This window comes from Pelophylax lessonae (assembly GCF_965119305.1).
Source record: "Pelophylax lessonae genome assembly, chromosome: 12".
NCBI lineage: Eukaryota > Metazoa > Chordata > Amphibia > Anura > Ranidae > Pelophylax > Pelophylax lessonae.
Window position 1 is genome coordinate 74,828,412 of NC_138779.1, and position 27,763 is coordinate 74,856,174.

Below are 27,763 nucleotides of genomic sequence, written 5' to 3' on the forward strand. Positions count from 1 at the left end.
AGAAATGCCCCCAATGATTATTGCAGAGTGAGACAGCAATGCCCCCAATGATTATTGCAGAGTGCCACAGCCTTGCCCCCAATGATTATTGCAGAGTGCCACAGCAATGCACCCAATGATTATTGCAGAGTGCCACAGCAATGCCCCCAATGATTATTGCAGAGTGCCACAGCAATGCCCCCAATGATTATTGCAGAGTGCCACAGAAATGCCCCCAATGATTATTGCAGAGTGCCACAGCCTTGCCCCCAATGATTATTGCAGAGTGAGACAGCAATGCCCCCAATGATTATTGCAGAGTGAGACAGCAATGCCCCCAATGATTATTGCAGAGTGCCACAGAAATGCCCCCAATGATTATTGCAGAGTGAGACAGCAATGCCCCCAATGATTATTGCAGAGTGCCACAGCCTTGCCCCCAATGATTATTGCAGAGTGCCACAGCAATGCACCCAATGATTATTGCAGAGTGCCACAGCAATGCCCCCAATGATTATTGCAGAGTGCCACAGCAATGCCCCCAATGATTATTGCAGAGTGCCACAGAAATGCCCCCAATGATTATTGCAGAGTGAGACAGCAATGCCCCCAATGATTATTGCAGAGTGAGACAGCAATGCCCCCAATGATTATTGCAGAGTGAGACAGCAATGCCCCCAATGATTATTGCAGAGTGCCACAGCAATGCCCCCAATGATTATTGCAGAGTGCCAGCAATGCCCCCAATGATTATTGCAGAGTGCCAGGATTGCCCCCAATGATTATTGCAGAGTGAGACAGCAATGCCCCCAATGATTATTGCAGAGTGAGACAGCAATGCCCCCAATGATTATTGCAGAGTGAGACAGCCTTGCCCCCAATGATTATTGCAGAGTGCCACAGCAATGCCCCCAATGATTATTGCAGAGTGCCAGCAATGCCCCCAATGATTATTGCAGAGTGCCAGCAATGCCCCCAATGATTATTGCAGAGTGAGACAGCAATGCCCCCAATGATTATTGCAGAGTGCCACAGCAATGCCCCCAATGATTATTGCAGAGTGCCACAGAAATGCCCCCAATGATTATTGCAGAGTGCCACAGCCTTGCCCCCAATGATTATTGCAGAGTGAGACAGCAATGCCCCCAATGATTATTGCAGAGTGAGACAGCAATGCCCCCAATGATTATTGCAGAGTGCCACAGAAATGCCCCCAATGATTATTGCAGAGTGCCACAGAAATGCCCCCAATGATTATTGCAGAGTGAGACAGCAATGCCCCCAATGATTATTGCAGAGTGCCACAGCAATGCCCCCAATGATTATTGCAGAGTGCCACAGCCTTGCCCCCAATGATTATTGCAGAGTGCCACAGCAATGCCCCCAATGATTATTGCAGAGTGCCACAGCAATGCCCCCAATGATTATTGCAGAGTGCCAGCAATGCCCCCAATGATTATTGCAGAGTGAGACAGCAATGCCCCCAATGATTATTGCAGAGTGCCAGCAATGCCCCCAATGATTATTGCAGAGTGCCAGCAATGCCCCCAATGATTATTGCAGAGTGAGACAGCAATGCCCCCAATGATTATTGCAGAGTGCCAGCAATGCCCCCAATGATTATTGCAGAGTGCCAGCAATGCCCCCAATGATTATTGCAGAGTGAGACAGCAATGCCCCCAATGATTATTGCAGAGTGCCAGCAATGCCCCCAATGATTATTGCAGAGTGCCACAGCAATGCCCCCAATGATTATTGCAGAGTGCCACAGCCTTGCCCCCAATGATTATTGCAGAGTGCCAGCAATGCCCCCAATGATTATTGCAGAGTGCCACAGCATTTGCCCGCAATCATTGCAGAGTGCCAGCGTCGTCCCCCCCATGAGACCGGCTTACTTACCTCACGGACGGACGGTCATCACAGCAGCTTCTCATCGGTCCGCGGCTCCCTGCATCTTCTCAGTCCTCCCGCCGGCGCCTCCTCGACCAATGGCACGGCATTTGCCATTCGGCCAATCAGGAAGCGGGAGGACCCGCTCCCTGATTGGCCGGAGGAGGATCCATGTGACAATAGCGAATTTTCATTCGCTATTGTCACAGAATGGGCGGGCTCGGCTTCGGGACGCACTGTTCTGCTGCTCCCTGACCCTGGCCGCCAGCTTAGAGGGATCAGCCGGTTCTGCGAACCGGCTGATCCCATCCCACCACTGCCTGTGATTCCTCCGCTGTCAGCCTGGATCGGGGTGGCAACAGGGGTGGCAGGGACTTTTTCTGGGGTGTCAATTGACACCCCAGCTAACCCTCTGGCTCCGCCACTGACATAATGGTGTTGATTTAATAAAACTGGAGAGTGCAAAATCTGGTGCACCTATGCATAGAAACCAATCAGCTTCTAGTTTTGTTGTCAAAGCTTAATTGAAAAAGCTGAAGTTAGAAGCTGATTGGCTACCATGCAGAGGTGCACCAGATTTTGCACTCTCCAGTTTTAGTAAATAAACCCCTCTGTGTCTGCACAGTGTCCTGTACCCCAGCCCCCCACTATCGGGATGATGAGATGCATGGTAACATGACAGAACTTTTTATCCTTATAAAAAAAAAGTAGGAAAGATAATTTCTGAAACTAAGCAAATATGGTGCCTGCATTGGTATACTGTATTTGAAAGTGTCTATAACATTGAATGTTCACAACTTCTTACTGCAACATACTTGGCTCGTTCATGTATTTGTTTGTAGAACTACACAAGTAAACACTTGGATACAATCTAGGCTGCCACGTCCATTATCAGCCAATCAAATATTTGCTTCTAGCCACCAAATGTATCTTGAAAAAGGTTGCTTTGTTCATTATGGATACATTGCTGGGATCTTGCTTCATTGTGGTCTGCTTCTAGACTCAAATGGAAAACCCACATAGAGCCACATGGGCAATGAAGCTCCATCACAACTGAGCAACAACTGATTATTAAACACATAGAAAAAATGGCGTCCTTTGCCACAAGCAACACTTTACATTAGTATGTAGAAGTGATTAAAATACCATAAATATGGTAAAATTCTTCAAATGTATGCTTAGGCATCACTTACTAAAGTTTGCAATTAATTGATAGTGATTTTTAGGAGCTCAGCTTTGCTACATGAGGCTCTAACCTAGACCTTGAAGCTTACCAATCATTGGATGTGGTGGCTGCATCAGCACTGGGGGGGGGGGGGGTCAACTTTGGACAGCAGCATTGCTGGGGGGAAGGGAAATGTTAGATGTACTAGCAGATTTAGGTACCCTAACAAATTAAAGCCAAATATAATCAGGTACAGCAAACAGTTTTTATTTTTTTTGGGGATGAAGGTTTTAGTTCAATAAATAAAAGCTGATCATTTTAAGTACCCTGTCAGTGTTAAATGCAGGGCTTTTTTTCAGCGGGAACGCAGTTCTGGCACCTCCAGCACTAAATGTATGTAATGGCAAGGGGTGCTGAGGTGTGCTGCAAGGTCTATTGATACTGGCTGCTGGGGAATCAATTATCCCTGGAGTTTTGCAAGGGGATTGGGGTCTTTTGTTGCTTGTGGGAGATCTATTGTTGCTGGTGGGGGTCTATTGTTTCTGAGGGGTTAGTTGTTGCTGGGAAGGATGTACTGTTGATGGAGGGATCTATTGCTGCTGGCTGCTGGAGGGTCTGCTGATGCTGGCTGCGGGGAGACCTGTTATTGCTGCCAGGGGTTTATTGTTGCGGGGGGGTATTTTGTTGTGGATGGTCCATTGTTGCTGGGGGGATCTATTGTTGCCTGGGGGGAGGGTCTATTGTTGCTGGCTGTGAGAGATCTGTTGTTGCTGCTAGGGGTCTATTGTTGCAGTGGGGGTGTTCTGTTCTCACTACACGTATGCCCCAGGCGTGTGCAGCTCAACATACAGCTAAACCTTTAATCCTGCAATAACCAGTCCTTTTGTAACTTAAGGCTTTATTCCAGAGATAGAATAGTGGTCACATGACAGGTTACAAGTCAGAATGGATATGCGAATAGGATTGTGAATATGGTGAAACTGTAAATAAACAGAAAACATACAATCAGTGTACAAACACAAACAGTATATGCATTGAGTATATAACCAACAGTTTATAGGCATACCAGCGATGCTTCAAAGGGGGGTTCAGGAATCTTCCCACAGCAACCTCAGATGCTGTCTGCTGTGTCACAAGGTGTTCTAAAATGGAGATTCTCTCAGAGAGGGGTGGAACTAATCCAGCAATAGAAAACAGGAAGTACCATAAAGTACTGTACAACAGTCTATGTCACAGTGGCATCTTGTGGACAAGATTGGTATTACAAGTTCCAATAGCATTAATTATTTCCTTATGCTGGAGGCATGACACTCCCCGTCTGGGATCATCAGATACCACTATTTATTCCTCAGATGATAACAGCAAGATCAGTTCAGAACTGGTCTGAGGAACAACTTGGTCTCCTTGTTTTTATAGATTTTGACTTCCACTTTACATGGGAGTGATGGTGCGATACAATCAAGTGAGCGATGTGGTGGTGACCAGGAACTATTACAGGGTTTCTCTCTTCTGACTCTAGGTTGGCTTGCTTTAGACGACCACCTACCCTAAGTAGTCCATTTTGATCAAGGAATGGGTCAAGTTTTCTCAGGGCACTGTCTCTAGGGATAGGTTTTCCTTTCAAGATACAGTCAATCTCCTTAGCATAGGCTTCATGCTGTACAGTGCGGATGATAAGATCCTGAGACTGCTGTAGCTCTAATACTGAACTGATCCTTTGGCAATGGTGCCATCCCTTGCGGTCACAGTTGTTTGAGTCACCTTTAAAGGAGCAAGCTATATGGATAAGACAAGAAATAGCTCGAACAAGTGTCTTCCATTTTGAGAATCTGGTAAATCTGTCAGATTTAAGCTGACAACCTGAAGTTGCAGTATGAAATGTTGAGATCTCAGGACGGATGTCAGTATCTGAGTCTGGATCTATTAGTTCAATAGTGTCACTCTTAGGGAAAGTCTGTTCTGCATCGTACAAGAATTCAGGTCCAGTAAACCATGTTGTGTCTTTAAGGTTACATGCAGCAATAGCTCTTGTAGCATGGTCTGCAGGGTTATATAGTCAGTAGGTACATAGTGCCATTGTGTTGGACTGGTGGATCTCCTAATCCTCAACACTCTGTTGTTGACATAAACATAGAAACGTCTGGTCTCATTGTAGATGTAGCCTAGAACTACCTTGCTGTCTGTGTAGAGCTGAACATCTTTAAGGTCAATGTCCATCTCTGAGGTTATTAGTTCTGCGAGTTCAACAGCTAGTACTGCAGCACAAAGTTCTAGCCTAGGTATAGTGTGCTCAGGATGTGGAGCAAGCTTTGCTTTGCCCATGATGAATCCTACGTGGCATCGTCCTGTAGTGTCAACAGTTCTTAAGTAGGCCACAGCAGCTATTGCCTTGACAGAAGCATCACAGAATATGCAAAGGTTTTGACTCTGTATCTCTGTAGAAGGTACAGGAGCATATGGGCGTGAAACATGGAGATCAGGAGATCAGATAAGTCTGATAAAGAGTCCCTCCACTCTACCCAAGAGTTCCTCTTATCAAGGGGTAGTGGGGCATCCCAATCGGATGTTTCACGAATCAAGTCTCTAATGCCCCGTACACACGTGCAGATTATCTGAAGACTTTTGTCTTCAGATTTACCTTTTCTATGTAGTGCAAGGGCCTGCCGGATTGCATACAAATTGAAAGTGTTTAGGTTTGACCTCATATTATATGGTTTTGGTAAGTCTGAAGACAAAAGTCTTCAGATAATCTGCACGTGTGTACGGGGCATAAGCAAGGCTTTACCTTGAATTGTAACAGGTGCCGCAAATCCTAATGGATCATACAGGCTATTGATTGTAGACAAGACACCTCTGCGAGTGAAGGGTCTTTCTTCTCCATTCACTTGGAAGGTAAAGGAATCGGATTTCAAGTCCCAAAGTAGACCAAGCCTGCATAGTACAGGTAAAGAGTCTGTACCCAGATCTAAGTCCTTTAGATCACTGGAATGGTCTTGAGCGGGGAAAGCTTCCATTACCTCTTTGCTGTTAGAAGCAATCTTGTGAAGCCTGAGATTGGAACAAGCGAGCATTTCCTGTGCTCTTTTAAGAAGACAGATTGCAGACTCACTGGAAGGTAAGGATTTTAAACAGTCATCCACATAAAAATCTTTCTCTACGAATTGTCTTGCATCTGTACCAAACTCAAGTTCACCTTCTTGGGCGGAATGTCTGAGTCCGTAGATAGTGACTGCAGGTGAAGGGCTATTGCCAAAGATGTATACCCTCATGCGATACTCTGAGATATCTTTGGAAGGATCATTGTCTTGGAACCAAAGGAACCTTAGGAAGTTCCTGTCTTCCTCTCTGACCAAGAAACAATGGAACATCTGCTGGATGTCAGCTATGAAGGTAATAGAATCTTTGCGGAAGCGTAAGAGCACTCCCAGGAGTTTGTTGTTGAGGTCTGGGCCTGTCAAGAGGACATCGTTTAAGGAGATACCCTTGTATTTGGCACTAGAGTCAAACACTACTCTGATTTGACCTGGCTTTTTGGGATGGTACACTCCGAATATAGGGAGATACCAACACTCTTCAGAGTCTTTAGGGGTGGGAGCTACCTCGGCATGACCGTTCTCAAAGATCTTCCGCATGAAAGAAAGGAAATGTTCCCTCATCTCTGGCTTTCTTTGTAAATTACGTCTAAGGGAAGCAAAACGTTGTAAAGCTTGTTCTTTGTTATTGGGTAAGTGTTGTCTCTGTGGTCTGAAGGGAAGAGGTGCGACCCAGCTGTTTGTGCTGTCTTTGACTAGACCTTGCTCCATTATTTCTAAGAAGAGTTTGTCTTCGATAGACATTGCCACACAATTGTCATCTTTAGTTCTCTGAAAGACTGTGTACTCTAAATGGTCTTGGTCACTGTCACAGGCAAAGTTGTCACTAGTGGGGTTTGTGAAGGGACAAGATGAATGGGTGGTGTAGGCTGATTCCTTAACAAGGAAATGGTTGTGGCATGGCTGGAAAAGAGAGGGACGTCCATTCTCTAGGGTATTTGTGAGCATGCTGCTAAAGGAGTTAGGTTTGTGCACGCTTCCTAGACAGACATCTCCTATGATGACCCATCCGAGGTCTAACTTCTGAGCATAAGGAGCTTTATTGGGACCATTAATCTGAGCTCTTGATTTGTGGGCTTGTAAGATATCTCTCCCAAGGAGCAGGATAATCTGAGCCTGAGGATCAAGTTCTGGTATCAGATGTGCTATGCGTTTCAAGTGTGGGTGATGAGCAGCTACATCTGGTGTAGGAATTTCAGATCTATGATCAGGGATCTGATTGCATTCGATAAGAGTTGGCAAAGACAAGCGAGATCGCCCGTCGATGGACTCGATTTGGTAGCCAGATGCTCTCCCACCAGCCGTCTCCACTATTCCTGCACAAGTTTTCAAGGAGTAGGGAATGCTGGGGCCTTTAATGCCGAACATGTCAAAGAAAGTTGAGCTGGCTAATGACTTGTTACTTTGGTCATCCAGGATTACGTAAAGCTTAATAGCTTTGTCTTTTTGGCCTGCTGGGTAGACTCTGACTAGGCAGATTTTGGAGCAGGACCTACCACCTATGGCTCCTTTGCAGATCTCTGTACATTGTGAAGTGACCTCTGGTGTAGTTGTGGTGGTGTGCTCCTCCTCTCCGCCGTGCTCACTAGTGCTGAGGGTATGTTGTAAAGTCCATGGAGCTGGCCCAGGATGTAACCCTGTGTTGTGATCTGAGCTGTCACATTCTGTGCATTTCAAACTGACCTTACAGTCCTTGGCGAGATGAGATGTTGAAGAGCAGCACCTGTAGCAGATGTGGTTCTCCTTGAGGAAGGCTTTGCGGTCCTGCAGGGTTTTCTCTCTGAAGGCTCTGCATTTTAGTACAGGATGTGGCTTCCGATGCAAGGGACACTGCTTACCAGGATCATTGACCTTTGTCTCTGAGTTAGAGAAGTTGGCAGACCTGTGAAAGGAACCTGGAGGAGACACGTTAGTTTTGTGTACTGCTACTGGAGGTTTGCTAGGGTTAAGTCCCACAGGAGCAGCACACAACAGCGTAAAATCAAAACTTGGATCATTTCTTATGTTAGCTTGCTGGCACACAAAGTCCACAAAAACAGAAAATGGAGGGAATGGAACATCATGCTGTCTTTTATATTGGGATCCATGTGTAATCCACTGCTCTTGCAAGTTATAGGGTAACTTTTGCACAATGGGGTTGACACCTCTGGCTGTGTCAAGGAATGCAAGTCCTTGTAAGTCTCCCTCGGATTTAGCTACTTGAAGTTCCATTAACAAGTCACTTAACTCTCTAAGTTTATGGTAGGCTTTGCTAGGTATTCTGGGAAAGTTATCAAGTCTTTTGAATAATGCATTTTCTACTGCTTCTGCTGAACCATAACACTCATCAAGTCTGTCCCAGATTGTTCTAAGACCAGTGTCTGGGTAGTTTATATTTATTGTCCTGATTCGCCTGTCGTGCTCGGCAGACTCATTTCCAAGCCATTTGATCAGGAGGTCTATCTCTTCGCTGCAAGATAGCCCTAAGTCTCTGATAGTGTTTTGAAAGGATGACCACCAAGCTCTGTAGTTTTCAGGGCGGTCATTAAACTTTTCAAGTCCTTTGGTGACTAACTCGCGTCGTGCAAAGAACCTTGCAAAGTCTATGGTGGCTTGGTTAGCCTGTTGTGTGTTGTCATGGTAAGATGGCTGTGTGTAGTCATACCTTTTGCTGGCACCAAGCTGGCCTCTGATGTACCGTTCTGGCTTGGACGTTGGTTCTGGAGGGCGATTAGAAGGTGATTCTATTATCTCACTTATGGGAAGTCTGTCGCAGGAGACGTCACTTTGTACGGATTTCTCCCGTTTGCAGGCTTGAGGCTTGTCACTGACTTGTGGCGGTACCGTGGAGTGTCTTTGGCTTGTCTCTTTGACGTCATCTTTGACACTGCTTGTTTTAAAATGTTGATTGATGTAATCTGAAGTTTGTTGTAGAGAATTTGGAGTTTCAGCTGCTGGATCGAGAATATTGCTGCGTCTGCTGCGTTCACTTCTCGGGTATACAGCTAATTCTAAGGCGTCTGCTTCAGCTATGGCTGCTGCTACTTCCTTCTCTACAGTCAGTTTCTCTAGGGCTAATTCTAGGAATGCTTCCTCTGCTTCTTTCTGCATTTTTAGGAGCACTTTCTCCTTTTTAATCTGCATTTCTTGCTCAGCAAAGGCTGCTCGCGCCTTGGCGGCTTCAGCTTTCGCACGTGCTATGGCGAGTGCATTGCTTGCGGAGGAAGATCTAGATGAGCCGGAAACTCGGGACCTTGTCTTGAGTGAGGATGTTTGGCTATGGGACATGCTGCTTGCAGGAATGCTTAACTGCGTAGAGACTGCTATATTGCACATGCAGATGACTGCGCTGGCAGGGTAGCAGGCCTCTGTATAGTCGCTGTCCTAAATCCCACTTGCTGGATAGCCGCTGTTTCACTGTTCTGTTCTCACTACACGTATGCCCCAGGCGTGTGCAGCTCAACATACAGCTAAACCTTTAATCCTGCAATAATCAGTCCTTTTGTAACTTAAGGCTTTATTCCAGAGATAGAATAGTGGTCACATGACAGGTTACAAGTCAGAATGGATATGCGAATAGGATTGTGAATATGGTGAAACTGTAAATAAACAGAAAACATACAATCAGTGTACAAACACAAACAGTATATGCATTGAGTATATAACCAACAGTTTATAGGCATACCAGCGATGCTTTAAAGGGGGGTTCAGGAATCTTCCCACAGCAACCTCAGATGCTGTCTGCTGTGTCACAAGGTGTTCTAAAATGGAGATTCTCTCAGAGAGGGGTGGAACTAATCCAGCAATAGAAAACAGGAAGTACCATAAAGTACTGTACAACAGTCTATGTCACAGTGGCATCTTGTGGACAAGATTGGTATTACAAGTTCCAATAGCATTAATTATTTCCTTATGCTGGAGGCATGACAGGGGGTATTTTGTTGTGGATGGTCCATTGTTGATGGGGGGATCTATTGTTGTCTGAGGAGGTCTATTGTTGCTTGCTGCGAGGGATCTGTTGTTGCCACTAGGGGTCTATTGTTGCAGTGGGGGTGTTTTGTTTCAGGTGGTCCATTGTTGCTGGGGTTCTATTTTTGCTGGCTGCGGGGGATCTATTTTACTGATTTTCTTTTTATTATTAACAAATTCCATACAAATTACCTGATACCAAAAATGTTACTTGGAGGAGCTTGGAGGTGGGTAGAGGTGGAGACATGGGGTGACTCAGAAAGGGGGAGTTCCTGCACCTGTTCTCTGAGAGAGAGAAAAAGGCCCTGGTTACATGGTTTGTCTCATCTCTGAAAACTGTTACATTTAGAAGAGAGCTTGTTCTTTGGAAAAACAACAGACTTACTGGATGAATCATCAAATGAAATTAGAAGAAAAAAAGACTCAAAAAGTAAACAAATGCAGTCATCGCATCTAAAAATTGGTGTTTGCTTTTGGGATTATTACTGCTGTAAATCTGAACTCCAGGGAACAGTAACACATTTTCTCTATTCTTTCACAGTACCTCCTGTGTCTAGTAATCATGCTAACAAAATTGTTAAATAATGTCCCTTGCCTTGCTTTTCCAACTCACACAACTGGCCAGAGCTGCTCTCCTCTTTATGCAAGGCAATCTGTCCTGTATTATTAGGCCATTGTATTTCTAACTGCAGCACTGACATGATGACCTCAGCACTGCATAGAGTGGGAAGATCCTTCTGCATATCCATCTTGATGTTTTCCCACCTATGATTGAGCAGATACCATTTTCTGCTGAACAGCCCAAAGTTACTCCATACCTCTGCCTGCATTTTACGCTCCATTTATAGTATGCCTGATTAAGGCCATAGACCACCCAGATCAGCATATGTTTACAGCAGGTAGAGCAGAGTGTTTCCTAAAGGGCAATTTCCAGCAGTTGGAGATGTACTGTATGTTGCACCTGATTTTGAACTGCCTGCATCCAGGGGCACACATCCGTCCCTAACCACAACCTCAGCCTGTCATGAAACACTTGGCGGTACCTGCTGATTACATATGCTGATCTGGGCAGTGTAAAGTCCTACTTGATTGTGTGCAGAAGCCCATTAACTCCAAGCTACGATTTAGACACCAAGACTCCTCTCTGGTTAACACTTTATGATTGGAATAGAGGCAGGTCACATGACTTTAACGAGTTGCATGATAGAGCTTTTCTCACAGCTTTTTATTTCTTCTGTTTGTAGCACCCTACAGGTAGGTGCTAGGTAAAACTATAGTGGGCCTTATCTGCCTAACAGAAGGGCTGTGATTTATTTGTCAGGGTGTCAGGGCTTCCAGATATGCCTGCTGAGAGGAGAAGTATCCCCACTGGCTCCTGTGAGAGGCTTCTCATAGGGCAGTGTGGGAAGCCCAATCAGGGGACACATCCAGCTTGTCACTACCCCAGAAGGCAGATTAGGCTGCAAAAGATTCTGGGAGTGGGTATAAGTTTGGGGGGGAAGTGCGTGGCACGGTGTCTTTGGCAGGAGCAGAGTCCCAGGAAGGAGAGTGCGGCTGTCTATCCTCCTGTCTGAGGAAAGTGGATGTCTCGGAGTCGCCTGAGTGTCCAGAGAGTGCTGAGTTGAGCTGAGGGGATCCAATGTGCCGAGAGCTTGCAGAGAGAGAGAGGGGTCCAGTCCCAGGAAAGCCTACACAGGTCGTGAGTACTGAGGATTGCCCCTGGGGGTCTGCCTGAAGTTAGAGGGGACCACTCCGGAAGAGGTTCTGGGATCCAGTGTCAGCTAGCTGTAAAGGGGGTACCTAGGTTGAGGAACCTGAAGCTACAGGGGGGTACATAGTCAGTGGACCCTGAAGAGTTTGAGGTTAAAAAGGGCACCTGCAGTTTGGGCCCTGAATTGCACAGAGTGTGCCAGTTAAAGTGACAGCTATACAGAGTTCTACTATATACTACCTCAAGCTGTGCCAGGCGGGGGAAAGTATTCAGTGACTTTCACAGTACAACAGTGTCAGGAGTTCTACAGTTCTCAGTCTTGGATCTTCTGGACTATAAGTCGAGGATTCAGCACTTCTTCTGTTCTACAGAGTGTTCTCAGTGTCAGTGAGCGTTGGCTGGCGTCGGCTGGCATCAAGGAAGCGCCAATGGGCATTTCAGAAGTAAAGTCCCAATTGTAATTAGTTAAGCCTCAAGGAGTATCCCACTCATTCCCTTCTCCCATCCCCTAATTCCAATAAAACCCACAAACAAAGATGCCGGAGTTGTCGCTGCATCAGTTGTCACACCCAGGGTCACAGCTTACATGGGCTGGAGAGATTACCGGTACTAATGGCAGACCCACATCAGGCCATAGGCCTGGAAACCTTGCTACATGTTTATTTGTAGATGGTAGTTATCCATATGTACTGTATATATAATACAATTGCTAGGTTCTGCATTTGCATGTGTTTACCAGGAGAAAACTTCCCAAAACGTAATTATTACAATCTTTTTGTGATGGCTGTACACCTATCTTCTACCAATGTCTATTTCTGGCCATTGCAAAAGGTGAAAGCCTTTCTATGGACATGAAGACATGAAGACAGTCCTATCTTCCAAACTTTCAATCCAATACTAAGCTTTCCATGTGGCAGCTGTCCTTCTTCAGGATATTGTGGCCACAAGTTCTATATCAGTTCTTTGTACAGTTCATAAGCTTGCTGTCAGCATTGTGTCAATGTATAACACAAGCTGTTGTGTTGTTTGTTCCTCTTATTTTCTGTGGGCCTCTCGTGCTTCATTCCGGTTTATATTTCCCCAACATGTAAGGGCAAAAGCAAGTCTTTTATGTCTATTTTCCCCAAGCTTGTTTGGATTTGTTTTTGCATGTGATTTGCCTTACTTAGTGACAGCTCCCTAGAGAAGGGTTTTGTAAATGAGAAGAAGCAGCTTGCTATGTTGATCTTTCCCAGGAGAGAAACGGGACTACACACACGTTGCTTGGTGGGAGATCCCAACATTCCACTAATGGGGGATGTGCAAGTCTGGCTATGGTACCTGCATCTGAGATCAGTGCACTTCTATAGTTTGCAGTTTTATGCATTTCCAGATAAGCAGAAGGTGATTCAACCAAACGCTATGGGGGGATTATAAAAATAAAGCCAAGAATTTGCAAAACTGCTGGTAATTCAGGTTTGTGTAGATGCTGGTGATTTTAACCATCTAATATCTTTATATTTCTCTCAATTTCTCAGTACAGGCTTTCCGCCAGTTACAAACATCTGACTTACAAACGACTCCTACTTACAAATGGAGGGAGACAACAGGAAGTGAGAAGAAATCTCCCCCTAGGAAGGGAAATTCACTTCCTCTTCCTTCCTCTGGGGCTGCGGCCCGCGCCATTTCTTCCTACTTGCATTGACTCCTGGGAGCCAAACGTCATCGCTCCCAGGAGTCAATGAGCCTGCAATGGCCCTGCTCGTCACGGTGCAGGCGCATTACTCCCTGCTGAACAGCTTCTGGGCATGCCGCACCTGCACCGGAAGTGACGAGCAGGGCCGATGCAGGGCATTCTGGGACTCCGACGTCACCGAAGAGGACACCGAAGAGGACGCTCTGGCTTCAGCTGCCCACACCTGAGATGGCAGCGCTGGACAAGACATTTTCAAGGTAAGTATTTCTTCTAAAAGGTAAGTGAAACCTGGGATAGTTCAGAGGCTATCGTTGCTGAAATGCACTAGCCCTGACTGTCCCGGGGATATTTTTATCTAAAAAAACAAATTTTGAGGCCAGAACTCCGCTTTAAGGTGTCTTCACTCATGCTTTCTCACTAATTCTGGTTTCCACAACAACCCAACATTTTCAAAATCGAATTGTCATAGGGACAGAAAGTGAGGTGAAATTTTCTGTACAGGGGTACAGAAAGCAAAACAAATGTTACAGGGGCCTTAATGTTTATCAAAGGCGGAGCTGGCTGTTTGGAGCACTGGACTGTCCCGCCCAATCCCTCCTGGGGGTAGGGAGGGGGGAGAATTTGGTTCATTTGAAGCTACTATATATATTTTGATCTGCTACTGTTATGACCAGCTCTGAGGAAGGGAGCTTGACTCCCGAAACGCGTTAGCGGTCCTATCTTCATGGACATGTTCCAGTTCATGTGTGATGGATTCTTGTAACACGATTTTAAATATCTTCATGTCTGTGAGTATGCATTTGGCATTTTATTAAAATTTTATAAACAGTGACCACGGGTAATGCACTAGGTGTTTGCGCCTCCTTTTTCTTTTCTTTTATGTACACTTAAAAAATGTACCTGTTCTGACTTACAAACAAATTCAACTTACGAACAAACCTACAGACCATATCTTGTTTGTAACCCGGGGACTGCCTGTAGTACACTCTTCCTGCAGTGGTTTATGTCTTGTCCACATCTAGGTTATTGCATAGGGGTTTCTATAACACAAAGGTTTAGGTTGAAGAATTAGGGTTAGGTTTGCACAAGCTTCACTATGAGGCCTCATGCACAATGATGTTTTTAAAACGCCAGTAGAAAGCTATAGCTGTAGAAGTCTTTCAGCTTTTTTGCAGTAGCGTTTTTCCAAGTTTTTTAGCTTTTTTCAGATAAAGCGTTTTTTAGCTTTTTTATTTTAGCAAAACTATACTCCCACAAAAGCTTAGGGCTCACAAATGTTGATAAACGCAGAATAGCTCCGTTTTTCAGCTTTTATCAGAGTTAGAACTTTTTTACAGCTGAAAAACACCTCTCAAAACCCACTGGTTCTAGGTTTTTTTTCCAGCCAGAAAACAACCCTGCCAAAACTGCTGATAACAGCCTATGTGTGCATGAACACACAGGATAACATGCTGGGGAGTTTATTGGCTGCAGAAGAAAATGTCTGACGCCAAAACAAAATCCACTGTAAAAACGTCCAGTGTGCATGAGGCCTACATCTGTAGCACTTTAAAGTTCATTTTTAAATTAGGTGGGAAAGAGTATTCATATTAGCTTAGTGAATTTGAAGAATTCTGCGCTCTGATACTAAGTAGAAGGTACTGTTCAGTTCACACAAAATACTAATAATGGAGACAAAACTCCAATGTTGTCTGTTATTCTTGGAGCGCCTTTTCTTTTGTCCATACTTGCCGAAGTAATAAATGCAATATTAGGTACCCAGGCCCTACTAAATACACCAGCAATCCTTTAACCACACCCAACTTTGATCTAAAGCACACCTGGACACATCCAGGTCTCTGTCTCGCCCCTGAAGACCTGCACTGTCAGTGTGGCTCTCTGAGCCTGTCACCTTCTTCACTGAGAAAGGTAAAACCCTGGCACAGCCGCCCATCTTTTCCACCCCTCGATCACCTATCTTATGAGCAGTGGTACCTATTATTCCTAGCGCCAGGTGCTTGTTTTCTATATGTTTACATACTTACAGAATTAAGCTTGGCCCTCCACAACAATCCCAGTTTCTCGTGTGGCCCCTTTTTCTCAACTGTGTACCACCTAACAACCTTTGTAGGACCCAAGTGCACCCTGTATTAAAATTGTACCACCCTTCAACAATATACCAATCCATTAATACATTTTTTTCACCATAATATCCACTGAAGAATATACAAACCTACATAAAACTGTTTCACTAATGGCCTCTTCTGCTTCTACCAGACACTAGGGCGAGCAAATTATTCCACGAAACAGATCAGTACACAAGTTCTGAGCTTTGCAGTGTCCTTCGTGTAGTAAGGGCCATTACTAATGAAACATCTCCTACCCACTGGGAAACAATGTGGCTGTAAACCCCTAAGTAAATTACACTTATTTGCTTCTTAGGCAAAGGCAGCAGCAGACAAACAGAGGAGGCAAGCAGACCAAGTGGCAGCCATTGATGTCTAGAGGGTAACATTTCTAAAAATCTAGAGATTCAGATCAGTTGTCTAGTGCACTTAGGTTGGGTATGGACACCTAGATAATATCAAGAAATATTAATGATTTAGGGTGTTTTAGAATGATTTAGAGTATTACTTGCAATCAGCGAGTTGTTTCTCTCCAGAAAGTAGGCAGGTATATATGGTGGAGCAAAGATCAATAAGGAAATGCAGTATTCTATAACAATCAATCAGTTGTCTGTTGTCAAACAATTCATGGTTATGGGGTTACTGTTAGCATGTTGTTTATACAGACAAAGGTGCAACAACCATTCTCATATATTTTACTCTGAATAGATGTTCTGCCACTAGGTGGCAGTGTTATTCCTTATATATTGTTCTTCCAGTGAAACTACATTTGACTACATTTTGATGTAATGTCCTGTCCCTGTGTTTCTGTTGTTTTTCATCAAAGCAAGGAGGCCTCATCCATGTGTCCAGCACCATCTGATTGGTAGGAGTCATAGACCAGCCAATCAATTTTAGGTGGATATTGATTTTCGAGATTAGATTTTTTTGGCATTTGAAAATGCTTTTCTTAAGATAGGTTTCTTCAGCATAACTACAGCCAAATTATTTTGAAGCCAAGTTAAGCAAAATTGATATCTCTGTTATGTACAATGTATGTTGAGTAATGTAGCAGAGCAGAGACTTGTGGTTAAAGAAAGCCTATACTTCTAAAAATGCTAGTTGCTTGGTTGTCTCTAGCTTCCTTTCTACTATGCATTCAAACAAGTGTGTAGATTAAGAATGTCAGAGTGAAGTCAGTGGCTTAGAAATAAGAACCAGTGAACTGATATTTTTATAGCAAGAGATCAGCAATGGCTGCCAATTTATGCAATCACTACAGGTGTCCTATAAATGTGGCGTCCCCAATTTAATGCCAAATGCAGGACAGTTTTTCAGTGTTATTATTTCCTTCAGAGTGGTAATTGTACCCTTGGCACATCACATTGCTCTCTGCACCAATAATTGGGCAAACCTCCTGTGTAGGTGTCTGCAAACAATTTGCCCATTGCACGTACATGCATGCTAAGACAATACAATGTAGGTATGCTTGTTCACGCACTGATCATTTGATAATTATACTGTCTGTTATCTTTAATTAGGAATAAGTTATTCTCTGCAAAGTCTGAATATTTTGTTTCAAGTGTCCACAACTTCTAGAATCGGCTGTCGTGTATCTCCAAAAAAATGTGGTAGCCATATAGACAATGACTAAGCTAGGCAAAGGGGACTTCTGGTGAAGATTTTATTTTAAAATGTTTCCTGCCTCAGTCCTTCAACATCCATTGGCAAAAAAAAAAAAAACATTTTTAGGAGAGGATTTGAACCTTAGTGGACACATTTTGCCAAACGGTCTACCATGCCCTTGGTTGTAGGCCTTCAGATGAATAATAAAACAGGATGCTCTTTTTTAAAGCAGTAGTAAAGTCCTCTTTTTTATTTATACCTACAGGTAAACCTATATTAAGGCTTACGTGTAGGTACAGTACATATCTCCTAAATTTGCACCGTTTAGGAGAAATTTACTTTATAAGCAGCCGGTGACGTCACCAGTACATGCGCACTGCATTCGTAATGGACGGCATGCTGCCCTTTGAGAGAGCTGTGTCGCGGCTGTGACTCCCGCACGTATTGCAGCTTGGCCATTCAAATGGCCAGAGCGCGCAAACCTGGAAGGAAGACTGGGTGAAGATGGGAGCTCTGCCAACAGTGACTGCAAACCACTGGAGGGCTTCCTTTAAGATAAGTCTGTCGTAATGTGCTATGCAATGCATACTAGCACATTATGACATTTTCCTGCAGGGGCTCTTTGTTTTTGTTTTTTTTTGTAATTTACTACCACTTTAACAAATTAAATTTTCTATCCAATGATCACATTCTGCTATTTCATGCTGTGCCCTCTGTCATGAGGCCAGAACTGCTTTTCCATCTCCATCCATTTCTTAAGGGAGTTTCCTGTTTACGAACAGTGGTTAAAATTATTGTGGCTGTTATCATACCAATTAGTATGCCACAGAGGTTGCTAGAATCCTAATTAGCCTATCTTTTCTGCATGTCCTTCAAAACAATATGTCTTTTGCAAGATTCATGCTTCTTTAATGAACACCTGTTGACCACACATGGAAGCAGCCATTTTACAATTAATGGATTGACATTGTTTACTTGCTTCCTGCCCTGACCTTCCTGTCAGGCCCGGAGAATAGTCCCTCTGGAATCAGTTTCAGTTTCTTGCTTGTCCAGTGCTTGCTATCCATTGCTGACATTTTAGGTGATGAGTTTGTCCTGTGTTGCCCTATCCACTGTTTTGCTAGCCTTGACCTGAGCCATGAGAGCTACCATGCCGAGATGTCACATGAGGGTAATAGTGTGATCCATGATATTCGGCTTCAGAGAGTTACATCAGATATAAGATATGTTAATCCAACAATCATTTATAATATCTATAGACAATGGAACAGCCATGCTACAAAACAAATGGCATACTTTGGAAAATAAATGTTAATAAGAATTTGTTAGGATCAACATAATGCAAGGAACATTGTGTTTTTGGCAAGCTTAGTGGTGATGATGAGAACCTTTGGTGATTGGATGTTGCACTTAGATCTTTTCTTCTTTCATGGAACACGGGAAAGGTGTGAACTTCTGAAATTATACTACAAACCAATGGATAATGAACATTTGAGGGTGCCAATACTCATGCAGCACATCTGATGACAGGTACATATCTCCCTAAGTCCCCAAAAACTCCCAAATATACTTATGCCATATAAATAATTAAAATGTTAGTTTTTACTTTTTTGGGGCTTAAAGCATTTGCAGATATACTACTCATCATATCCCGAGAATTAATAAGTAGGCTCTTGCACCTCCTGTACAACCCCCCCAAGGAATGTGTTGAAGGTAGTACTCGATATATGCAGCTGTCAAGTGCTTGGGCAGACACCTGTAGACCACATGATGGAACCAGATGCAGGAACACCAAGGTAACAGAATAGGTGATAAGAATGTAGCCAAGACACAAGCTGAAGTTGGTAACAGCCAGGCAACAAGGTACCAAATTGGGTAGAGGGAACATGGTCGAGTATACAAACCAAGGTGGATAACAGCCAGACAGCAGAAGGCAGTAAAGCTGGCCATACGCTAGTAGATTTTGAAGGAATGTTTGTACAGACATTGGTACAAAAATTCTCACAGTACATTTGAATGTCTTTTGAAAGTACATACAAATATTGTTTGCTTTTAAAGTTTGAATTTTTAAATTGATGGAATTCTCTGAACACAAACCACATTCAATGTTAGATTTCGTTCATTCAAAAAAAAAAAAAAAAATTTCTTCCTGCTCCTTCAAATTTTATCACCACTGCAGTAAAAATGGCACTGACATGTGGAGGCAGCGGCGGTTTTCCCCCTCAGTCTCCTCCGTGGGTCGGGCTTCCCCTACGTCTCCTCCCTCCTCCTTCATCAATAGGATGGCTTCTCCTTTCGGCCAATCGGGAAACGGGTCTCAGGACCCACTTCCTGATTGGCCAGGAGGAGAATCCGTGTGACAATAGCGAATATATGCTCTGTGCCCTGAGCCCACCCTTTTTTGAAGCCTATTAGAGCCTCTGGTTCTAATCACGTGCTTCAAAAAAAAAAAAAAACATCATTGGAATCCATGCGTCCGGCGCCCTGCATGTAGATTAGGGGGCCGGATGCATGGATGGGCCACCACTGCTCTGCACAGGATTATGAACCATAGTATGCATGTTTCCACTCTGTTTTTATATGCTGGAACCATCAGACCTCCTACTTCTCCCCAATGAGGCATAAACAGGTGTCAAACCATAACAGAGGATCTAACACATCCTCCAAAATGTAAAAAAAAAGCTTTAGCTAGAGATGCGCTTTAAAACCAGTTGAATATTGGTAAAATATATATTTGGAAACTTTTGACTGTCAAAAGATTTGTAATTCAGCCATTTTAATAAGTAGTCACTGCTGCTAGAGAGTACAGCCAGATTCTTGACCTCCACTACAGGCAAAGCAACATTCCTTGGTCAAAAAACAACTACCACCCTTTTACATACAATGCAAATTGGAGAATACAGAAAGAGTAGTACTTTAATAACTCTGCTCCCTCTGCTCTCTCCTCATGTCAGCTTTTGCGCACTGCAGGCAAACCTGATTTGCTCCTAATGCTGGTCCTCTATCTCCCAGTGTAAGTGCTGCTGTACAGGGGAATATAAAGTGGTATCAAGCCTAATGGTGTGAATACACGATTAGAATATCGCCCGATCATTCGACCACCGACTTTTGAAAAAGTATTTGTCGGTCGAAAACGTTGCCAACATACACTGTCCGAATATCGCCCGACCGTTGCCCGCCGACCATCGAAACAGTGTTCCTCGGTCCTCATGTGTGATGAGGTTATACAGATTTAAACTGAACGACCTCAACACCAACGTATAGAATATCGTTCATTCGCAAACGAGACGACAGAATTTTTCGGGTTTTTCAAACGGTATTTTTCGTTCACAATATCGATATCGCTCATTGATGGCTGGGCATTAACGAGTAGAATATCGGCCGATCGCTCGCTGATTCGGCTGATTTTCTTATCGTGTATTCCAGCCTTAACTCAGACATTTACGTATGCTAGTGTTAATAATTCATGCAATGATTTTTTAGGTTCCTATAACTACAGTAATGGGTGTTCATATTTAACAGGTGGTTCAGAAGAAGCTATTCCTCCACCACAAATGAGCTTTAAGCAAACAGTTTAAAAATATCCAAATAAACATGTTCAAACTGAAAAAAATCTACATTTCCAACATAAACCATTAAATCTTCATTCACAGGAATTGCTTGTAATGTAAGCATAATGAAGTGGATTCAATCGTGGATTTCAGGTATCCTTTCTGTCAAATTCACCTTTGATGGTCAGGACTTTTTGCGATTTTCTAAAAAGAGTGCAAGCCTTTTTGCTGATCAGCCTACTTTTACCCATTACTACCAGTTACGTAAAATAAACAAGATAGATAATTAGGTTTTCCCAAGTTGACGTGGAACAGATGTGGAATGTAAGTGGTCTTAAAAGAAAACCTAAACTCTCTGTTTTCCTAAATATAGCTAAAATGTCTGGCAGCCTCCTCTGCCCCTTCTCACCCACCTGGCTGACAGGCAGCCCCTGATGGTTTTACTGAGGGATTTTGGGGGTCTTTGAACCCTGAGATTAGGGTAATCCGTCTCTATTGACTGCAACTGACCCTGACTGGCTTATATTTCTCTGACTTCCCAGAAGCGTCTGGCTTTCAGTTTTTTTCCCACTGATGCAGGTGGGGGCCTGTGAGGAAATGGAGTGTTCCAGGCTGCTGCCTGTGTAATCCCTGGAACCTGACCCAGCTCGGCATCCCTCCATAACATCAGTCTCCTGGGAAGATGGGAGGGAGCGAGCTAGGCTGGGTGGTCAGAGTGCAGGACTGGGGCACCGGTGGAACATGTGCAGGGGAGCTGTCACAGGCCTGGCCGTGTGAAATGTGTCTGCTGTTTGTAGGCCAAGCGAAAGGGAGGAAACTGGAACAGGCTGATATAAAGAGAAGGGTTTGGAGTCTGGTCAGGCTGACTTATCTTAGCAGCTGTGGTACTATGTGAGAAATGATTTGTTCAACGATACCCACCATTGCAATCTAGGAATCTTGCTAAAATCCATCTAGCAGACATTTTCATTTTACCTTCTCTGACTAAAAATCCACTTAACCCAGTTAGAGCCGTGCCGGCATGGGTGTGGACTGAGGCAGCCATTTTTTACACTTCCTGCCCATGACAAAGATGGCTCAGTAGACCGCTCTGTGACAGGAAGCCTGTTTAAAGGGTATAAAGCTGGACACTCATGCCTTAGCCTGCCCACCAACATGTTTCCATGAATGCTGCCTGAGATATCCACCTCAATTTGGCCTTATTGATGGCACAGCCCTGAACCCAGTTATGTTTCAGAAGGCTACACGTCTCTGAAGAGGATCAGCCGCTGCACCTGCCTGTGTGACAGGTGCAGCAGCCAGGCAGGATGCTCAGTAACACTGAGCCTATGGTTTTATGAGCCTCAGCATTAGTGGAGATGCAATGAGGATGAAGTGTCTCATATGACAGGACAGCCTCAGTGCTGCCCCCCACCATGCCACTATGAGGGCCACCTGAGGTAGCTGCGTTAGTTGGCTTCATTGGCGGCATGGCCCTGAACTCAGTTATCTATTAATTCTAAATAGTAAAATATACTTTTACCTGGAACTGTAATAAATAGTTAAATCTGCTGTGATATTAGTCCCAGTCTGGAAGTAGGAAAGTCAGCTATCAGAGCCTTTCAGGGCTTAGTGCTGTCAGCTAACAAACTAAACATGCTAACAGGAGAAGAGAGTAGACTGATGACTCATCAGTGTGCTACTTCTCCTTTATGGCACTTTTCCACTGCAAGTACCGGCTCGGCTCCACTCGGCCCTGCTTGGCCCTGCTGGGCTCGGTTTGGTTTTCCACTGCATGGTAAGGTGTTGGAACGGTTCGGGAAAGTTTGGTACGGTTTGCTTTTCCACTAAAGTAAAGTGGGTGGGATAACAACGATTCTCTGACCAATCAGTGGCTAGTAGTGACAAACAGTCAAGGCTGCATGCAAAGGATTGTGGGATATGGTACCGGTACGGCCCTCTTGGAACCACAACTGAGGTGGTACTAATTAAGCGAGCCGTACCATTCGGTTCCATGTAGTGAAAAAGCGCCGCTGTACCGAACCGTTCCAACACCGTACCATGCGGTACCATGCAGTGGAAAAGCGCAAAAGCGAGCCGAACCGTTCGGTTCCATGCAGTGGAAAAGCGCCATTACTATCCAATCAAAGGCTGTGGGTAGGAAGGTGACCAAGCTCTACTGCAGTAAAGAAAAGTGAGGTCACCATCCTGGCTATATTGTCTGTCCCTAAACTCTTTTGACAGGTAAAACTATGCAACTGTGTATATAGCTGTTTGCAAAGAGTTTAACGTTATTATTCATAAAGCTTATGGGAAAATCTTTGCTACAAGTTCACTTTTTGACTTCACCAATTTATAACAGTCAAATCTGGTTATCAGAAATACTATATAATATAAACATAATACAATATAAGCACTGTATAATATAAAAGCATTGTAACAGTCAATAGCCAAGCAACAAATCATTACATGCTAAAAAAAAATCTTAATAAATTGCTTTCAACTGTTCATATTAATATGGGAGGACCAGCATGCCAGTGCACCAACACAGCACAGGCAACAGGCAGAATATCTGTGTACTGTGATGTACTAAAAGGTTAGAAATGGCCGGAAAGGAACAGCTCCACAAACCACTTTCTCCTTGGATTCATGTCGAATACATGGAAAAAGTTCATATCTAACGCACAGAAATGCGTGTCAGTGACATGCATTTTTATTGGGTTATCAGTTGGGTAAAATTATCAACAATCGTGTGTTTTCATACTCTAATGTCATTACCAACTTACACTGATGCATTAAAAACAGGCAATGCACATGAATGCATCACACGATGTGAACTAGCACTATTTAAAATAATGCCTAACCTGTGTACATGCGTTGATGCGCGTAAAAACATATGCATTAAAACACATAGGTGTAAATGGGCCCTTATCGTGTATTGCGGTAAAATATGTTTTGCCGCAGATTGCCATAACACATACTGTATGTGTGAATGGACCCTTAGTGATATCGGTAATTGCACAGTTAATTTGTACCTTCATGCTAAACTAAAAAGTAGTTTAGCTGTATCAGCTAATGGTTGTTTTACACCATTACATGGCATATGGCTCCTCCTAGTGTTTATCTAGTAAATGATCAGTAAAATGACAGTCTTACCAAGGAGAAACTAAAGGAAAAAAAATCTTGCATTGACCCCTATGCGATCAGTGCAACCATGGTCAGGTTATCTTCGTCTTCGCTTTGTGTGACCTATATGATCACTGAGAAAGTCTTTCTGTAGGAGGCATGAATGGTGTTTCTAATTGAGGCATCCTTTGCTAGGTCCACGGTTCCTCTTCTCTTCTGCTCAGTATTACACTAAAGGAAAAATCAAAAATAGAATGGGGATACGGGACCTTTTAGGTGTGCAAAAACATTATACAAAGTACTTTTTTCACAAAAACAATCATCTTTATTTAGACGTAATAAAATTGAAGTTTAAAAACATTTGTACAGACGTTTGGCTTCATTACTTGAAGGAATGTAGCAGTTAATCCAACACCCTTGTATTTTCGACATGTTTCGCCATATTTGGCTTCTTCAAAGGAAAGTGTGGTGGATTGTTCACTATTAGAGCAAAAGCCAGAGTCAATAATTAAAAATATATACAACACATTACACTTATATTTAATTTGGTATATAATATATGTAGCACTGGGTTCCCCTGGGTTACCATTAGCAATAACAGTACCTTTAAGCATGTTGCAGGTGTGAGCGACTCAGACAACGACCAGTCCAGTTTCTTTGGTTTTTAGGGTTTATTTGAGAACTTGGATGGGAGAAGGGATGAGTGGGATACTCCAACAACTGAACTATGCACAATTGAGCAGGGACACTAAAATGCTTCTTGATGCTTCTTAGCACTGACTGGCGCTGAGTGACGCTGACCTCGACTAGGCCAGTTCCTAGAACTTCACCTCTGACTGTAAAAAGTCCCTTTAAGCTCCCCAAGATACTCCTTCCTGAGGCAGCTGACTTTACTGTACTGTACTGCCAAACACTTCAGGGCCCTTTCCTGGCGCCTTCTGTATTCCCCAAACTTCAGGGCTTTACTACTTGGCACCCCTTTTTTCTGTGCACTCCTGGTTAGCTGGCTCCTGGATCCCTCTTGACCTCTCTGGAGTGGTCCCCTCTTTAGGTAGACCCCTGGGCAGACCTTAAGTACTCACAATACTGTTTTTCCTGCAGGTTTCTGCCCAGCAGCTCCACACGGTCAGCACACTCCGGATCCTCTGCAGCCAAGCTCAACCTCTAGTCCCTAGGCCGACTGCCGGGACCACCTTCACACTTGACAGGAGGAGAGACAGCCGTCACCTCCTCCTGGGACTGATGCTCCCACCAAAAGCCACTCTGTTACATGCTCCCCACAGATTTATTCCCAATCCATACCCCGCCCTCTGGGACAGTCATAAACCCTGGTGTGCTATTGGCTAGGTTTCCGCCACTGTCCAACAAGATCCCTCTTTGGATACAGTGGGGACACTCCCCAGACTCAACAGGCCACACCTGGAGGCATGTGACAGATCACTAACAGATCAGACCCTCCTGATAAGCAGACAGAGCCACACTATACTTTGTCCTAGCACCTACCTAGGAGGGTGCTACATCTACATAAAAATGAAAATAAGAAAAACCCACAAAAGAAAAAAGAAGAGAGATAGTTGCACCTTTTTATATAGAATTCAGTTCCCCCCAAAAAACAACAATAAACTCCCTACCTCCAAACGTTGCATCTTGTGGTGGGGCTAAAAGCAGAGGGATTTGAAAGTATTCTGTCCACATGGGCCACGCGCACCAACTAGTGGGGAAGGCAACCCAAAGAGAGACTGGGTCTCCTGCAGAGGAGAATAAGTGGTCCCGAAACAACCTCGTAATGAGCATACATCAATAATATATCATAAGTACATCATTTATTCAAAGGAAGTTGGTAAAATTTGTTTTACATCTTATGTCATCAAAGACATTTACTCACCTATCCTAAATTCCATTTCCAGTGTGGGGAGACTAAATGTCCACTAGATGGCAGGCCAAACACTACATTGACATATCTAGAGTACAAAAGTGAATAATGGTCATTAATACAACAAAGCAGCTGAGACCAAACTTCAAACTGACATCTATAGTAATAGAAATGTAGGAGACTTTTGAGAAGATTAAAATATCCCCATTCTATTTTCTATTTTTGATTTTTTCAAAATGTGGGATGTTGGTGCTATGTATATCATCATCTGGTCATGTCCACATAATCCCTTGGAACTATTACACTAATGGAATTTGCTTTTCATTTGTGAGATGTGAAGTGACTGCACACTGTTGGCTTTTGATTGCCAGCAATCGTAAATCAGTAGCTGGCAAAGGGCAGGCAAAGGCTGAACAAAATAACAGAGTGGGCAACTACATGGCAAATGAGGTTTAATGTGGATAAGTGCAAGGTATTGCACTTAGGGACCAATAACATAAAAGCAATAGACAAGCTAGGGGGGGAACCTCTGGGGGTATCAAAAATGGAGAAAGATCTGGGGGTCTTAGTGGAAGATAGATTAGGCAATAGCATGCAATGTCAAGCTGCAGCTGCCAAGGCCGGCAGAATTTTGGCATGCATAAGAAAGAGGATGTATTCCAGAGATAAAACTATAATCCTACCACTTTATAAAACTCTGGTCCGACCACATCTGGAGTATTCTGTCCAGTTCTGGTCGCTAGTTCTCAAAAGTGATGTATTGGAGCTTCAGAGAGTAAAGAGAAGGGCAACAAAACTCATTAGGGGGTTAGAGGACCTTAATTACGAAGAGCGTTTAAAAGTACTAGATTTATTCTCCCTGGAGAAGAGACGCCTGAGAGGGGATATGATAGCGATTTACAAATACCTCAACGGTGATCAGAGCATAGAAAAAAAACTATTCAGTCGCAAGGAATGCATGAGGACACAAGGTCATACAATGCGTTTAGAGGAGAAGAGATTTAACCTCAGGCTACGCAGGGGGTTCTTTACTGTAAGGGCTACAAGACTGTGGAATTCCCTGCCACAAATGGTAGTAACGGCGGGGAGTATGGCTACTTTTGAAAGACTCTTGGACGTACATCTCAAGGATTGAAACATTCAGGGGTATGAGAAATTAATAGGTCCACACACACCTACACAGGTTGAACTGGATGGACTATTGTCTTTATTCAACCTCACCTACTATGTAACTATGTACATGTGTCATGCATGCATAGGTGTACCCAGGGGGTATGCCAGGTGTGCCTGGGCACTCCCTATCACTACTTGCAGTACCGATTTCCCCTACTGCCCGGGCTTCCCCCATGTTGGCCCCGCCCCACAGTGCTTCTGGCTTCCCTCCTCTCTCTCCCCCCCAGCTACTGCAGGGGGTGTTTCAGGATTGAGAGTGCAGGTAGGGGCGAGTAAATATGTAATTTACCAGAGCCTTCCTTTTCTAAATGAACACAGTGAACACACTTGAGCCCCCTGACCTTGAAAAGAGAGATTAAAAAAAGTGACTTACCTCTTAAGCAACCTGAGAATACTTTGACCGCTTACTGCAATTTCCAATTAAATCTCATCCCAATAAATCACAGAGGGAGGGGGGAGGAATGCTTGGATGGAGATGTGGTGGTGGGGGAGGGGGGGTCAGGTAAGCAAGCGAAAGATTTACACTCATGCTGAATTGTACTCCTGATCTCTGGAATGACGCTGCACTGCGTCCACTCACAGGCTGCCCCCAGGCCCGAGTTCCCCCCTGCTGACCCATGATCCCGTTGTCAGCCTCACTGCTTGCAGTAGCACTGAGAAGAATGACAGAAAGAGGGAGACTGCCAGATAGTAAAATCTGACACTCCTAGAGGTGTCAGATTCTTATGCATTTTGTAGGGATCATAAACAAAAAAATTAGTAATAAATACAAAATGGGGAAATGTATCAATGATTTCATTTTTTTTTTTTAATTTCAAATGAAAAAATTATCACATGGTGAAAGGATCTTAGATCTTTGTTTCTCAAACTTTTTTCAGTTAAGGCACCCTT